This window comes from Papio anubis, chromosome X (genome assembly GCF_008728515.1).
Source record: "Papio anubis isolate 15944 chromosome X, Panubis1.0, whole genome shotgun sequence".
In the NCBI taxonomy this organism is placed as follows: domain Eukaryota; kingdom Metazoa; phylum Chordata; class Mammalia; order Primates; family Cercopithecidae; genus Papio; species Papio anubis.
This window is the reverse complement of record NC_044996.1, coordinates 34,671,466-34,688,459: the sequence shown is the minus strand read 5'-3', so window position 1 is coordinate 34,688,459 and position 16,994 is coordinate 34,671,466. Positions and strand designations below refer to the sequence as shown.

At 45.6% G+C, this 16,994-nt stretch overlaps 1 protein-coding gene and 1 non-coding gene across 3 annotated transcripts in view; both read left to right on the top strand.

Annotated features, from left to right (window-relative positions):
• SLC25A43 (solute carrier family 25 member 43) overlaps positions 1–16,994 on the top strand; it is a 48,665-nt gene that overhangs the window by 17,272 nt on the left and 14,399 nt on the right. The gene's annotated exons all lie outside the window — the stretch shown is intronic.
• On the top strand, positions 8,340–8,503 carry LOC116272296. Its single transcript, XR_004181009.1, has one exon. It is a non-coding gene; the product is annotated as a U1 spliceosomal RNA (small nuclear RNA).

Here is a 16,994-nt window from a genome sequence, read left to right as displayed (position 1 = left end):
TCAGGGTGCAGTGGCTTGTGCCTATTATCCTAGCACTTTGGGAGGCCGAGGTGGGCGAATCACCTGAGGTCAGGAGTTCAAGACCAGCCTGGCCAACATGGTGAAACCCTGTCTCTACTAAAAATACAAAAAGTAGCCGGGCGTGGTGATGCATGCCTATAGTCCCAGCTACTCAGGAGGCTGAGGCAGCAGAATCATATGAACTCAGGAGGCAGAGGTTGCAGTGAGCTGAGATCGTCCCACTGCACTCCAGCCTGGGCGACAGAGCAAGACTCAGTCTCAACAACAACAACAAAAAAATTTACTGGTGCACAGGTGCTGTGGCTCCTGCCTGTAATCACAACACTTTGGGAGTTTGAGATAGGTAGAATCACTTGAAGCTAGGAGTTCGAGACCAGCTAGCCAACATGGCGAGACCTGTCTCCATAAAAAAATACAAAAATTAACTGGGCACACCTGTAGCTGGTGCACACCTGTAGTCCCAGCTACTTGGGAGACTGAGGAGGGAGGATCACTTGAGCCCTGGAGGTAGGGGTTGCAGTGAGCCATATTTGTGCCACCACACTCCAGCCTGGGTGACAGAACAAGATTCTATCTCAAAAAAAAAAAAAAAAAAAAAAGAATTTTCCTGGTGCATGATGTAAAGCAGTCATCTAAGTTTTTTTTTTTTTTTTAATAGTTTACCAATTGTTTAAGCACCATTTTTAAAATAATTATTCTTTAATCCACTACTTTGTGCTGCAACTTTCGCCACATACTAGGGTCGCTGTCTATCTTAATGACCATAACTTTAGAAAAATGCCTTTTTTTGTTGTTGTTGTTTTTGAGATGGAGTGTTGCTCTGCCGCCCATACTGGAGTACAGTGGCGCGATCTCAGCTCACTATAACCTCCGCCACCTGGGTTAAAACGATTCTCCTGCCTCAGCCTCCCGAGTAGCTAGGACTGCAGGCGTGTGCCACCACTATGCCTGGCTAATTTTTTGTATTTTTAGTAGAGATGAGGTTTCACCATGTTACCCAGGCTGGTCTCGAACTCCTGACCTCATGATCTGCCCACCTTGGCCTCCCAAAGTGCTGGGATTACAGGCATGAGCCCCCACCCCTGGCCGAAAAACACCTTTTAATGTCTAGTGGAATATAGCCCTCCTCATTGTTTTTCTTTTCAACATTTCCTTGATTATTTTCAGGCGTTTGTTCTTCCTGATAACTTTAGAATTACCTTGTGATTATGATTGCAATTATGTAAAACCCATACACTTGGAGTAATTTATGTAAAATATTTCATCTTTTATTCAGAGACACAGTATGTCTCTCCTTTACTTTCAGTCTTCTTTCTTTAGCTTGAACCAGATGAAATTGTCAATATTCAACTTTGTTGACATCATTCAAACAGCAATTTCATCTAGTTCAAACCTTAGAAAAGTTGTTTTCTTCACAGCGTAATTATGCTCTCTCCAAACAAACAAACAAAAAAATAGTTTCTCTTTAAAAATCTAGGGAGAAGTAGGGTGGGAAAGAAGTATGATATACTTTAAGTGTTTTATTCATTTTTTTTTTTAATCCTGGTCCTAAGAATTTCTCACTGCCAGTGGCATCTCTCCAGCACTTTCTGCCACTTCATGCATAGTTCAAGGCTTCTCGAGCTTAGCTTCCTCCCCATAGTGGGCCAGTCCAAAACCAGGGCCTTGAGCCTCAAGGGGTAGGGCTAGTCAGTGAAAAAGGGTTTCAGGCCAATGCAGTGGCTCACATCTGTAATCCCAGCACTTTGGGAGGCCAAGGCAGGTGGATCACCTGAGGTCAGGAGTTCAAAACCAGCCTGACCAACATAACGAAACCCCATCTCTACTAAAAATACAAAAAAAAAAAAAAAAAAATTACCCAGGTGTGTTGGCATGTGCCTGTAGTCCCAGCTACTTGGGAGGCTGAGACAGAAGAATCACTTAAACCTCAGAGGTGGAGGTTGCAGTGAGCTGAGATCACGCCACCGCACTCCAGCCTGGGCGACAGAGTGAAACTCTGTCTCAAAAAAAAAAAAAAAGAAAGAAAGAAAAATGGTTTCAGATGAAGTCCAATGACATCTAAATGGGAGGGGGGAAGGGTCCCAGTCTTCCCCATAAACCTTAGTTTTGCTTTCTCTTCCTGGGAGCTAGAACAGTGACCTCATCTGGGAGAATCCAGCCAACACTGCTTTCTACACCATCTGCATGCTATACCCCTACCACAACAACCCACTATAAACTGGGGTAAGATACACTAGAAGTGGGTATTTGGGGGTAATCCTGATCATCTTTTTCCTTGTATGGGAGCCTTCCAGATAATGCATATATAGAGCATAAGAAGAAGTTTTTAAATAGATGCGAAGTCATGATGATTGTATAAAAAAAAAAAAAATCTGAAGAGGTAATTGCACCGTTTTCACAAAATAGGATCAGCATGTAATTATGAATAACAATATAAATGTCATCCAAAGATATAGGAAGTGAACTTTTAGGGTTTCAGTGAAAGTGTTATTTTGCACTTTTTTAGTATGTTAGTAACATACTAATACTTTGTCCACCCTATATTAAAAAAAATATATCACCCCCAAGACAGAACTGCACACTGCTTTTAAATGCAAACATGGCATTGGGCTTTTCTGGCCATTAGATGTCACTGCAGTAAATAGAGAGTAGCTGAGCACCACCTGATTGGAGCCTGAAGTTCAGTGATCTCTGTCGAGTTAAAAACTTCATAATCCCCGCTTGAAATCCATCTTCGGTTTGCAGACTAAGAGGCCTAGAAACCACAGGCTAATGCTAAACTTGTTGGTTTTGTTGTTATTGGTATTTGTCCTACAAAGCACACACTCCAAATTTACCGAGAAGAGAGGGCTTTAAAAACAGTCTGTCCCCGCTGGAGCAGGCAGGGTTTGCCAGCAGAATAAGTAACAAGGGACCTTTGCAGGGCCACTGGGCTGCTCTGACCTGAGCGCACTTAATGGCAACATTTGCATTCCATTGGCTTTCCCCATTGCACTGCCTGTCATGAAGCAAATCAATGGCAGGTGTCTGTTGGATAATGCGCTACACAGGAAATTTTTCTCAATCCCTGCACTGACTGGCCCCTTTGTCTGGATGTCTCTTTCTCTTAATATGCTTTTCTCTAGACACACACAGCCCATTTAATGGCACATCAGGTTGGAACTCCTTTGAACATAATGACAGTAATCAGAAGTCTTGTTTAACCAGCTGAGCCCTTCCTTCATCATGCTTACACTCATTTTATCCCTTTTTCCTTTTCTTGCCTTGGCTCCTGGCTGGCATGCTAGAGAGTGGAGAGGTAAATAAATATGCATGTGCATGTCTTGATAGAATGACTTCTGGTGGGAAGGGGGGTGGGGCAGGCCTGTGCAGACATGGAATGAGGTGCCCCCAACTTGGTGTGCTTTCACGAACCCCAACCACCCTGCCTGAAATCCCCTTCTCCACGCTTCAGTGCATCTTAGCTCAAGCCCTTCCAGGTATAGCCTGGCCTTTTCGTCTATTTCCCACACCTAGCCCAGGGCCTGGGCCAGAAGAGATGGCAGAACTTAGTGTATTCAGAGAAAGGTAAGAGGGGTAAAATATTGACAGAGATGAATTCATCTGATCAATCTGTATACCCCGAATAAGAACCAGGGAGTCCTGAGAAAATGGCTCTCTGCACAGGTGCATATGGAAAAGAGAGGGAGATAGGCTGGGGAATACTGCCCTGAAAATCCAGGGAGCAGCTGAGAATGTAGGAGCCTTGGAATCTGGCAGGCCTTCTGAAAGGATCAGGAGGGAGGCACCAGACACATGCTTGGTTCCCCCACAACTCTGCCTGACACCCTCCCCTATTGCCCATATTAGGTGTCTCCATTTCATCAAATATAAAACCAAGTATGAGCCTGTTGCTTTATACCCCAGTGGACTTTGACCCCATCACAGCTCACAAGGTAAGCAGGATTGGGCCAGGTCAGCATTTGAACTGAAAGCACATAAGATGAAGGACAAAGGTGGTATCCAAGTGGTACAGCTGACTGAGCAGAATACACATGGTCAGTGAATAAACAGAGGCCCCAGCCTACTCAAATAGAGATGCTCGACACCTCGGGTTACCTTTGCTGAATTGGACACAGTCACTTCATTCATTCCCTCTCAGGGCGCTCATCCCCTCTTGCAGTTTTTCGTTTTCATATCTACATCTTCAACCCTGACCTCCCTTCTGAGCCATGGTCCCACATTTCCCACAGCCTGCTCCACATCACTATTTGGCTATTGTATCCCCACTGTTACCTCTAACTTAATATGCATCAAGCTGACTTCTTCTTTCCTAACACTGTCATCCCAGAGTTTTCCATTTCAATTCCATCATTGCCCTAATGACTCAGGCTGGAAATCCACAACTTGTGTTTGACTTTTCCCCTTCCCCTCACGCAGTCAACCTTGAGCCCAGTTGCTTCTTCATTCCTAATGTTCCCATGCTGGTCTTTCTTTCTGTCACTGCCTCTTGCCCTAATCTTGGACCTTACCAGCTCCTATCTAGGCTATGACAGTAATCTCCTCATTGGTCTCCAGGATTAATTCTAAAAATGACCTTAAGCATTGAATATTAATATGTACCAGGTACTGTGCTAAGTGCTTCATGTTCATTATCTCATTTAATCCTTACAACAGCCCTATAAGGTGGGCACTGTTATTAAGTCCATTTTACAAATGAGAAAATTGAGGCACCGAAAGGTTCTATAGCCTGCAAGTTCACCCATGCAGTCATTGAGCTGGGATATAAGCCCAGGGAACTTGTCTCCAGAGTCAGTGCTCATTTCAGTCCTCTCCAGCCCAGCCCATATGGGATTCTGGCAGATGAGTCTTTCTCAGATCTGTCTGTATTATATCCTTTTATTTTTCTTTATGAGACAGGGTCTTGCTGTCTCTCCCAGGCTGGAGTGCAGTGGCACAATCACAGCTCATTGCAGCCCCAACCTCCTGGGCCTAAGCAATCCTTCCACCTCAGCCTCCCAAGTGGCTGGGACCACAGGCATGCGCCACCTATGCCTGACTAATTTTTTAAATGTTTTGTAGAGATCGGGTCTCCTGGTCTCCTTATGTTGACCAGGCTAGTCTCAAACTCCTGGGCTCAAGCCATCCTCCCGCTTTGACCTCCCAGAGTGGTGGGATTGCAGGCATGAGCCACTGTACTCAGCCTATTGTGTCCTTCTTGATTGTCCCCAGAGAAAAAAGGCTGAGCCCCTTGGCTTGGCATGTTTCCCTTACCAACTCTGCGATCCTCGTTGCACAGAGGCCCTTTATATAAGAAATTACAAAAACAAATGCCTGCAGAAACTTGGAAGTAACATGAAAAAGAGAATGTAGGGAATCCCAGATAACATATACTCACCCTGTAAAGAATAAAGCCTTCAGGCTGGGCCTGGTGGTCCACGTCTGTAATCCCACCACTTTGGGAAGCCGAAGTGGGTGGATCACTTGAGGTCAGGAGTTCAAGACCAGCCTAGCCAACATAATGAAACCCCGTCTCTACTAAAACACACACACAAAATTAGCTGGGCGTCGTGGCAGGTGCCTGTAGTCCCAGCTACTCAGGAGGCTGAGGCAGGAGGATAAGTTGAACCTAGGAGGTGGAGGTTGCAGTGAGTTGAGATTGTGCCACTGCACTCCAGCCTCGGTGACAGAGCGAGACTTCATCTCAGAAAAAAAAAAAAAAAAAGCCTTCAAATGCATTCTGAGCCATCATGGCTTTCAAAAGCATTCTGAAGAGCTAAACTTCACTGTGCTCACAAAATGTGATTTGCATCTAAATATGGATAGCAGAAAGGAATAAAGAGAGCCAGTAGAGGCTGTGGCCAGTTCCTCTCCTCCAAAGGACGGATGCCATTTAGAAATGTAGGCCCAGTTTTCAAAGGAGTCTAAAATCCAGATTTTTATGTAAAATCTCCCAGTTTTTCACGGGCGGCAAATGAAAATTGTTAGGTACTGGCTGGGCTAAACAAAACACACATTTGTTTGACCTCTGCTCTATTCAAGCCTCCAAGTTCATCAAACTAATCTTCTTAGCCCCTTCTCCCAAGCCCTGAAGACTAAGTGCATTTCACATTCCAGTCACCAGGCCTTTGTTCATGAGGTTACCTCTGTCTTGGAACATCTGTCCCAATTTTCTTAAAGGCTCAGCTGAGGTTTGTCTCAGTGATGGCTGTCTTTTCTGACCTACTATAGCACATACCTGTTGTTTAAGAAATGAGTTGGCTTTTCCAACCCCCAAAACAGCTGTCCTATCTTGATGGATCAAGGTAGATGTTTTGCCTTTGTAGAACCACAATGGAGGTGCTTCAGCCCACTTCGGAGGGGATTCTGGGGCAAGAGAAGCTGAGTTAACTAACAATCTACTCAGTTAATAACTACAGATGCTGTATTTTCACTGTCCCCCACCCAACCCCCAAGGGCATAGTTATTTTGTTCTAAGAGCTTTGTGGGTGAATACCACCCCCCACCCCTTTTTTTTTTTTTTTTTTTAAAAAACAGAGTCTCACTTTGTTGCCCAGGCTGGAGTGCAGTGGTGCAATCTTGGCTCACTGCAACCTCCGTCTCCTGGGTTCAAGTGATTCTCCTGCCTCAGCCTCCCGAGTAGCTGGGACTACAGGCACATGCCACCATGCCCAGCTAATTTTGTATTTTCAGTAGAAACGGGGTTTCACCATGTTGGCCAGGCTGGTCTTGAACTCCTGACCTCAGGTGATCGATCCACCTCAGCCTCCCAATGTACCGGGATTACAGGCATGAGCCACAGTGCCCGGCCCAATAACCCCTTTTAAATGATGCTTTTAGCCTATATGTGCCCTCTGATCCAGCCAGTTTCTTTTCCGTGGCATTTCTCTCCATGCCCTACCTCTTCCCATCTTAACACTATTGCCCTGGTGTCCCATCACTATAAAAGCCGCCTCTTGAAGTCTTCTCCCATCTCCCCAAGCAGTAGTCTCCCGCTCCTGAATAGCTCACTCTTGCTAGAGCTGTCTTATGACCCATGCTACATGCTTCCTTTTGTTATAATCTTTTGTGTCCCTTATTTCCTCTAGATTGCAAACTCTTTGCCTGTGGGAAGTATGTCTTACACATTTGTATATCCTCACAACATACAGCCTCATGTAGCAGACACCTAATACTTGTTTAAAAATGAATGAAGTTTAGGGACAGCTTAGGAGATCTCACTGTCTGCTGGGTGAGTCCCAAGTCCGTGTGGTTGTACCTACCCAAGATGAAAGTAAGAACACCCAAGCCTGCCTCCTGCTCAACCTGCTGCCCTAAGAAAACCTCTGCATGTCCCCTGTCTAAAACTGTCTATGCACTTCACTCTGAGAATGCACTGTCTTCCATCTCCTGCCCTAGCAATCAGGTTCTATGCATCTCAGTGCAAACAGCCGTTAACATTTCAGGATAGACAAATGTGCTAAAAGGACAGAAGGAAAAATTCTTGACACCATCTTGATTTACACTTCCTCTTCATTCCAGCCTCCTGGCGCTTTGTATGGTGGCTGGAAGTGCTTGACAAATCATAGCACCATCAAATGTATACAGTCGTCCCTAGGTATCTGCAGGCCATTGGTTGCAGAACCCCTCTCTGATACCAAAATCCACTCATTTCTCAGCCCTGAAGTCGGCCCTGTGAAACCTGTGGACACAAAAAGTTGGCCCTCCTTATACAAAAGTCCCACATCCCAAATTTGGTTGTGGATGCAGAACCCACAGAAACAGAGGGCTGACTGTATTTATTGAAAAAAATCCACATATAAGTGAACCAGGACAACGGAAATCCATGTTGTTCAAAGGTCAACTGTAGGCCAGGCATGGTGGCTCCTGTCTGTAATTCCAACACTTTGGGAGGCCGAGGCAGGCCAATCACCGGAGGTCAGGAGTTCGAGACCAGCCTGGCCAACATGGTGAAACCCCCATCTCTACGAAAAATACAAAATTATCCCAGCATGGTGGCCCTTGCCTGTAATCCCAGCTACTCAGGAGGCTGAGACAGGAGAATAACTTGAACCCGGAAAGTGGAGGTTGCAGTGAGCTGAGATTGCACCACTGAACTCCAGCCTGGGCAACAGAGCAAGACTCCATCTCAAAAAAAAAAAAAAAAGAAAAACAAAGGTCAACTGTATTTTGTTAGTTGATTGCTTTCTGTAAATGTGACCAGATCTGAATGAATGCATGTAAATCTATGCTGTACTTTGTTGGGGAGGTTTTTGTCAGGGATAAGGATGGGGGCAAACTATGTTAAGGGAAGTGATGACAAGAAAGCCTTCCCTGCGATTAAGAAATTATAATAATATATACTTACCTGGCAGGCGAGATACCGTGATCATGAAGGTGATTTTCCCAGGGCGAGGCTTATCCATTGCACTCCAGATGTGCTGACCCCTGCGATTTCCCCAAATGTGGGAAACTCGACTGCATAATTTGTGGTAGTGGAGGACTGCGTTCATGCTTTCCTCTGAGGGAAAAAAAAAAGAAAGAAAATAATATAATAATAACTACCACTTATTGGTCATTTAATGTGTACAAGGCCGTTTATTCCATTTAACTGTCTTTATTGACCCTATGAAATAAGTACTCTTAGTACTCCTGTTTTATAGATGAGGAAACAAGGCACAAGGTGTAAGTCACTTATCCAGCCATCACATAGCTAGTAAGTAAGTGGCGGAGCTGGGACTTGAACCTATGTCTCTCCTTCCTCAGGCCCTTCCTTATTCACCAAGAGTACAGGAGCCTAATCCTGTAGGCGAGGTAATCGAATCATTTCGACTTCAGTTCCCTTGCCCCAGGTGCCGGACTAGAGGATGAGGGAGCAGGAAAGCAAACCTTGATATTGGGAGTCCACAGCCTCAGTGCAAGAGGAGTTGAGAAAATCAATACTTTGCAAGCTCAGAAACTGACAGGCCAGAGTCTTGTCTTATTCCGTTCAGGCTGCAATAACAAAATATCATAAACTAGATGGCTTATAAACAACCAAAATGTATTTCTCACCGTTCTGGAGACTGAGAAGTCCAAGGTCAAGGCAGATTTGATACCTGGCAAAGGCCAGCTTCCTGGAGCCTTCTTGCTTTGCCCTCACATGGTGGAAGGGGGAGCTAGCTTTCTTGCATCTCTTTTAAAAGGACCCTAATCCCATTCAATGAGGGCTTTGCTTCCATGGCCTAATCACCTCCCAAAGGCCCTGCCTCCTAAAACCATCACCCTGGGAGTGAGGATTTCAGCAGATGAATTTTGGGAGGACACAAACACTCAGAGCATAATGAGCCTGGCTTTGGGCAGGGAATGGTTAACTCGAGTTAGAGAGAGAAAAAAAATCTTTGGAAAACTGGGCTGTCCTGGGGCCTGCTTTAGTCCCTGGCAGTCTGGCAATGGAAAGCCCTACTTGTGGTTTTGACTTGAGAAGCCATAATGAGCAGTGAGCCACAGGCATAGACCATTCAGTAGCCACAGGCCTTTGGCCAGCCTTGAACGACAACTGCTCAGAGGGACTGGGAAGAAAGCCCGCTTACCACAGCGAGCAGGGCAGGGAGCAGAAGCAAAGCCCCAGAATGGGAGAGTAAATTGTTGTAACTATCCCTGCGAGGAGGTGCTAACAAAGTTCCAGGTTTTCTGCCTACTTCAGTATTTCCCGGTTGGCACAGCATCTACTCTCAGTAGGAACAGAGTTCTGTTTTCCTAACAGAGTCAAATTACCTGTCCAGAGGTACAAACACTGCTAGGTTCTGAGCCTTCAGGGTAGTGGGAGAGGAGGGCAGCCTTACCTTTAGTTTGCTGTATTTTCAACTGTCCCTGCTGTCATCTTACTTTCAGGTCTGGCCCCTTTGTGAACCAAATTCTTCTAACTGAGTAGCATTGCGTTAGCAGTCAGAAAAAAAAAAAGATGCTTTTCAAATATAGGTAGATATCTAGGCAAGGTGGCTCTGTATGAGCATCACTATTAAAGTGAAAGGAAAGGAAAAGTCTCCCCCCCACCCTTTTTTTTTTCAGAAGATATAGAGTGCCCGAAATACTTTAGGGATGGCAGCTGTAGAGCATGGAAACGAGACTAGTCCCTGGAGGGAAGGCAAGGAAGGCATGGGGAAGAGCCTTCCTAACTCCACTGAGTGTAAAATCACTCTGTCCTCTTCACCTGACCGGAGCTGGCTTATTCCTTGGAACAGATAAAGATCTGGGAGTCAAAATGACCACCCTGTGCTGAGCGGGCTTCTTTGAACTCCAGCTAAACAGTAACAGCACCTAAGATAGGATCTTCCCACCCTCACTCCCCACCTCAAAGTGGAGGTGAAGAGGGAGGTAAGGGAAAGGGAGAGAAAGGTCCCAGGAAAGGTCTGCTGTCAACAGGGAGGACCCGCAGCTGGCTGGGAACATTCACAGGAAGCACCAATTTTCACCTCCTTTTTTCTGCAGAGCTGTCGCTTATTTGCCTATGATGGCTGTGTTCCTCTTGAGGCTGTAATGGGCAGACTAGCTCAGTGGGTAACAGCGTGGGCTTTGGATCCCATCCTTGCCCCTTACTCCCGCTTGAACTTGTGTACACCACATAACCCTTCTGAGCCTCATCTTCCTCATCTGTTTTGAGGGTAAGAATGGTGCCTACCTCATCTACTTGCAGGAAAGACTAAATTCGTTTAGTGCAAATGCAGAGCCAGGTCCGTAATAAGTACTCTCAATAATGCTAAGATGCCATGTTTATTGTTCTTGAAGCATCACTTCAAAATCTGTGCACAGCATGGAAGGCCTGATTAGAACCATAAAAGCCAGTCCAAGGCCAGGTGCGGCAGCTCATGCCTGTAATCCCAGCACTTTGGGAGGCCGAGGTGGGCGGATCACTTGAGGCCAGGAGTTTCAGACCAGCCTGGCCAACATGGCGAAACCCCGTCTCTAATAAAAATTAAAAAATTAGCTGGGCATGGTGGCATGTGCCTGGAGTCCCAGCTACTCAGTAGGCTGAGGCATGATAACCACTTGAACCACGGAGGTAGAGGGTACAGTGAGCCAAGATCACGCCACTGTACTCAAGCCTGGGCGACAGAGTGAAACTCCATCTCAAAAAAAAATCCAGTCCAGATGCGTTTTCATGCTTCCTATGATTACTGTAAACACACAAATGAGCTGGGGTCACAGAACCTCAATAGACCCTCAATATGTATAGCTAATGATGAGCAGCAACAGGAATCGAGAGTTCGTACAGAATTTTTTGGTTTGGTTAGTGTAACAACAGGCTTTACAGAGAGGCTCCATGCGCAAGCACTGCATACATCTGTATGTTCCCAGCCTTCTGAGAACTGTCACTGGCAAATCTTTTCCTTCACCCTCCCCACCCTATCTCAACCCCAGGCAAGGTGACACTCTCAAAGTTGGCACAGCAGGCAGCACATGCCAGGTCTGTGACCCGGGCCTCAGCAGCTCTGCTCACTTGCATGGCAATTGCTTTCTGCAGTCGGGCCCAGCTGCTCTTTGGGTTTCCCCACCCCCACCCCCAATCACCACACAGGAACTGGCTGTTTCTCTTCTCTCCGTCCAAGCTGAATACTAACCTACTGTGGTTTGCTTGCTTCCCCCATCGTGATCGCAGGCTTTCTGAGCAGCTAGTCAGCCCTCCAGCCTGCCACTGAATCGGGAGGCATTCACGCTACAGGGGACCAAGGGGAGCTTGTAGGCTTGCCTTGCTGGTGGGCAGCCGCCTACACCCACTCATACCAGTGTCCCCGCTGCAGAGCCCGGGTGCTTCCCAGATGTACAAGGACAACTATTTGGGTCCCGGCTATGCCAAGAGAAACATGGGTCATGTGGTTCACAGGACAGAAAGGTTCGTTTACTCCAATATGATTGGCATGGTTTTTTTTGTTTGATTATTGGAGATTTGCCAAAAGACTGGAGCCTTCTGCCACAACCGCCTCCCCCACATATATGTCCTCAGATGGTTTGTGAATTGGGCAGCTTAGTCATCAGGTCGTGTCCTCCACATCCACAGAAGATACAAGTTGTTTCCAGATAACATGCAGAAGGTTCTGAGCTCCTTCCTGTGCGCTCCAACTCGAAGACTCTTTTCCTTTCCCTATGAATTTTTTTCCTTTTCTTTCTCTGGTCTTTCCTTCTTCATGCCCTTTTAAAATTAAGTATTCTGTCTTTTGAGTGGGTAACACATACACATGATACAAAATCCAAAAGGTGCAACGAGTATATGCTGAAAAGTCAACCTCTCTAACCTTTGTCCTTAGCCACCCAGCTCTCCTGTGAGTCAATATTGTTGTTAGCAGTTTCTTACCTGTATCTTCCCAAAGATGATCTATACAAAGATCCACATAAACTTGTATATTTATTTTCTGTTTTTAGATCAGCAGCAGCACACTACATACACTCTTCTGTGCCCTGTTTTTGTCCACCTAAAAATGTATCTTGGCTGGGCACAGTAGCTCACACCTGCAATCCCAGCACTTTGGGAGGTTGAGACAGGTGGATCACTTGAGGTCAGGAGTTCAAGACCAGCCTGGCCAACATGGCGAAACCCCGTCTCTACTAAAAATACAAAAATTAGCTGAGCGTGGTGGCAGGCACCTGTAATTCTAGCTACTCGGGAGGCTGAGGCGGGGAAATCACTTGAACCTGGGAGGCAGAGGTTGCAGCGAGCCGAGATCACACCATTGCACTCCAGCCTGGGTGATAAGATTGAAACTCCGTCTCAAAAAAAAAAAAAAAAAAATCTTGGAAATGATATCACATCGATCCAGATAGAGCTGCCACATATTTTTCATTTATGACATAGTATTCCACAGTATGACACACTGTTTATTTAACTAGTCCTGGATTGATGGACATATGGATTATTTCCAGTCTTCTGCTATTACTGACAATGCTGTAACAAATCTCCTTGTTACATACATTTTTCACGCACATGCAAATAGATCTGTAGGATAAACAGGGGTCCCCAACCCCTGGTCCATGGCCTGTTAGGAACCAGGCTGGCCCACACAGCGTGAAGTAAGCGGCCAGCAAGTGAGCATTACGGCCTGAGCCCTGCCTCCTGTCAGATCAGTGGTGACATTAGATTCTCATAGGAGTGCAAACCCTATTGTGAGCTGTGTGTGCAAGGGACCTGGGTTGCATACTCTTTATGAGAATCTAATGCCTGATGATCTGAGATGGAACAGTTTCATCCCAAAACCATTCCCCCCAACCCCTTGTCCGTGGAAAAATGGTCCTCCATGAAACCAGTCCCTGGTGCCAAAAAGGTTAGGGACTGTTGGGCTAAATTCCTAGAATTTTTGCTTTGGTCAAAGGGCATATGTGTCTTGCATCTTTTTCTTATTTTTATTTTTTTGAGACAGAGTCGCCAGGCTGGAGTGCAGTGACAGAATCTCAGCTCACTGCAACCTCCACCTCCTGAGTTCAAGCAATTCTCCTGCCTCAGCCTCCCAAGTAGCTGGTACTACAGGCACATGCCACCATGCACAGCTAATTTTTGTATTTTCAGTAGAGATGGGGTTTCACCATGATGGCCAGGATGGTCTCCATCTCCTGACCTCATGATCTGCCCGCCTCGGCCTCCCAAAGTGTTGGGATTACAGGCATGAGCCGCCACGCCCAGCTGTGTTTTACATCTTTATGAATATTGTTCAGTTATTTCAGTACTCATGGAAAGGTTGAACAACAAAAATGCTGCCTCTGTTGGAAGACCTCTGAGGAATTTATCACAGGAATAATCAAGTGCTTTGCTTTTAAGTCTTTGTTCTTTATTTGTATCTACTGCAAGTTTGTTCTTTCTTTCCTTCAATATGTATTAAACACCTCTACTGTGCACCAGGTAAGCTTTGAAGCCAAAACCATAAACACAACAAATGTGGTTGCTGCCCCCACGGTATTTACAGTCTATGAGATGGAGCAGTTGGGGGCAGGAGTACACATGAACGAAATAATTATACACTGAGTCATTACAAACTGTGTTAAGTGCCATGAAGGAGAAGCACAGGGTGACTGCAAGTGTTCAATAGGCTCCTGACTTCGTGTGGAGGTCTCAGAAGACTTCCCTGGGGAAATGATGTTTATTCTGATCAATAAGACAGACTTAGCAAGGCCGAAGAAATGGCAGGTTTGAAGTCCTAGAGGAAGGAAGGAGCACGGATTCTGGCTAGCAGCATGGATTACAGGATCTGGAAAGGGTCTTCAAGGTCATTGTGTTTCAGTCTCCTCATTTGACATGTGAGAAGACTAAAGTTTAGGGAGCTAAATGACTTGACCAGGGTTACACAGATAGTAACAAAGTCAGGCCGGGCTGCTCTGATAGTTTCAGATGATGCCAGGTTGCAGAATCCAGTGTGCTCATCCTGGGAGCTGTGGGTCTGAACTAGACAGCTATGGGATAGTTGCCTGGATTTGTGTAGGAGGACTTAAGTTCAGGTTCTTGTGACAAGCTGCCTGACATGTTTCATTTCTCTTTACTAGTAAGATACAGTTTGGATGAATGGCCATTCCAATCTAGCGGGTTGGTTTGGTCTTCAGCATACTTGTCTTTCCTACAAGTTTGAATAATAATAACAACAATGATGGTTAATTCTTTAGCACTTGCTCTATGTCAAATACAGTTCTAAGCAATTTACATGTATTGAATCATTTGACAGCAGTTCTGTAAGGTAGGTGTTATTATTTTTACACCATTTTACAGATGAGGAAATTGAAGCTCCAGAAGGTAAAGGCACTTGCCGACCATCACAGAGCTAGTGAGTGGCAAAGCGGGGGGACTCAGTCCAAACAGTCTGGCTTCAGGACCCATGTGCTTTGTCTCCCAGGCACCCTCAGTGTCAGCAGCAGGTTGATGAACTCGAGTTTGAGCCCAGAGCTGCCTTGTGCCATGGAAGGTCCACATCAGTGGCTCTCAACGCTGGCTGCACATCAGAATCAGCTGGGGAACTCGTAAAAAGTGCTAGTGTCCAGGCCCTCATCCCTGTTCAGTTAAATTGCGATCTCTAGGGATGGATCCCAGTCACTGAGGGTTTTTAAAAGCTTCCGTGGTCAGCCTAATGTGGCTAAGGGTTTAGATGTACTGGGATCTAGCCTTGCCATTCCTTTGCCCTTTGGGAGCAACCAGCAGCCCATACTTGCCTTTGTATTTTGGACACCCAATTAGTAGGACACTTGTAGAGGCACTTATTCATACCACAGCACAGGCTCCTGTCTCGGCATAAAGAACTCATTCAGTGTACATGCTGTGGCAGCCACATCCACCAATGATGTGTGGCAACAAGTCTGTAAAGGGCTGAGAGAGTATTTTCAGTCCTGAGCATCAGGAGACAGTGGAGCTTAGTGGAGTGGAGCTTGGCTCTGAGTCAAACAGACCCAGATTCAAGTTGATGCTTTGTGTCATGGTCTGTGATTTTAGAGACTGGTGTTTATCCTCTCACCAACTCCATTTTGTCATCTATATAATCAAGCTAATACGATAATACTACCTCTTTCATGAGGCTTTTGTGAGGATTAAATGAGATAGTATATAGAAAGCAATCAGTGGGCCAGGCGCAGTGGCTCATGCCTGTAATCCCAGCACTTTGGGAGGCCGAGGTAGGCGGATCACCTGTGGTCAGGAGTCCGAGACCAGCCTGGCCAACATGGTGAAACCCTGTCTCTACTAAAAAATAGAAAAATTAGCCAGGCTTGATGGCAGTCACTTTTAATCCCAGCTACTCAAGAGGCTGAGGCAAGAGAATCGCTTGAACCTGGGAGGCGGAGGTTGCAGTGAGCCAAGATTGCGCCACTGCACTTCAGCCCAGAAGACAGTGAGACTCTGTCTCCAACAACAACAACAAAAAAAGCAAGCGCTCAGTGCTAGGCCATTTCTTTATTTCATGACTATCCATATAGCTTATGTGAGTAAACAGCTGTGTTTGGGAAAAGCTACTAGTAACACTGATATTGACAGGAATTTGACTTGACATTTAATGAGTGCCTGGTATGTACAATGGAGAGTGAAAGATCCTGAAGAGCTAGGATGACTAGGAAGGCCCCGTGCCTGCTGATTGGCTTGCTGGCTGGGAGGGAGCATAAAGACTTACACACAGATAACTCATATAAGGTAGAGTGTGCCACAGCAGAGGTCTAAATGAGAAGCTAAGGGAGGCCAGGTGTGGTGGCTCATGCTTGTAATCCCAGCGCTTTGGGAGGCTGAGGCAGGTGGATCACTTGAGGTTAGGAATTCGAGACCAGCCTGACCAGCATGGTGAAATCCCGTCTCTACTAAAAATACAAAACAGCTGGACATGGTGGCGGGCACCTATAATCCCAGCTACTTGGGAGGCTGAGGCAGGAGAATCACTTGAACCTGGGAAATGGGGAGGTTATAGTGAGCCGAGATCGCTCCATTGCACTCCAGCCTGAGTGACAAGAGTGAGACTCCATCTCAAAAAAAAAAAAAAAAAAAAAAAGCTAAGGGAGCACAGGATATGGAGAGAGAGAGCCCCAATTCAAACAGAAGCTGGAAAACAATTATAAAATAACCAAGGAAATATGAATACTAACTGAACTCAATATATGATGATATTAAGGAATTATAAATTTTTAGGTGTGATAGCAGTATTATTATACATATATTTTTAAGGAGCAATTATAGTTTAGATAAACATAATGCTAATTAATAATATGTAAGTCAGATGAATTGAAATGATGTCTCATGGGGGTAGAGATGAAAGAAGATTGGCCACGTATAGCTAATTGTTGAAGTTGGGTGATAGAACTTTGTGTTCATTTTACTGGCCTCTCTACTTTTATATATGGTTGAGATTTTTCATAATAAAAAGTTTTAAAAAGAGGGCCGGGCACAGTGGCTCATGACTATAATGCCAGCACTTTGGGAGGCCAAGGCGGGCATATCACTTGAGGCCAGGATTTCGAGACCAGCCTGGCCAACGTGGTGAAACCCCGTCTCTACTAAAAATACAAAAATTAGCTGAGCGTGGTGGCAC